Source organism: Juglans regia, unplaced genomic scaffold (genome assembly GCF_001411555.2).
Source record: "Juglans regia cultivar Chandler unplaced genomic scaffold, Walnut 2.0 Scaffold_15237, whole genome shotgun sequence".
NCBI lineage: Eukaryota > Viridiplantae > Streptophyta > Magnoliopsida > Fagales > Juglandaceae > Juglans > Juglans regia.
Genome location: NW_023345781.1, coordinates 1 through 208, shown reverse-complemented (window position 1 = coordinate 208; position 208 = coordinate 1). Strand labels below are relative to the sequence as shown.

General features: G+C 50.5%; 1 pseudogene; it reads left to right on the top strand.

The window, feature by feature from the left end:
- Positions 1–80: 80 nt before the first annotated feature.
- On the top strand, positions 81–208 carry LOC118345144 (annotated as a pseudogene; the record flags this gene model as incomplete).

The following is a 208-nucleotide window of genomic DNA, read 5'->3' as shown; positions in this document are numbered from 1 at the left end:
GAACTTAAACAAGGAGTAACCACGGGCGCCCCGGAAACGGTGTGCGCGTTGTTGGTGACATCTTTACCATGATACATAACGACTCTCGGCAACGGATATCTCGACTCTCGCATCGATGAAGAACGTAGCGAAATGCGATACTTGGTGTGAATTGCAGAATCCCGCGAATCATCGAGTCTTTGAACGCAAGTTGCGCCCGAAGCCATTC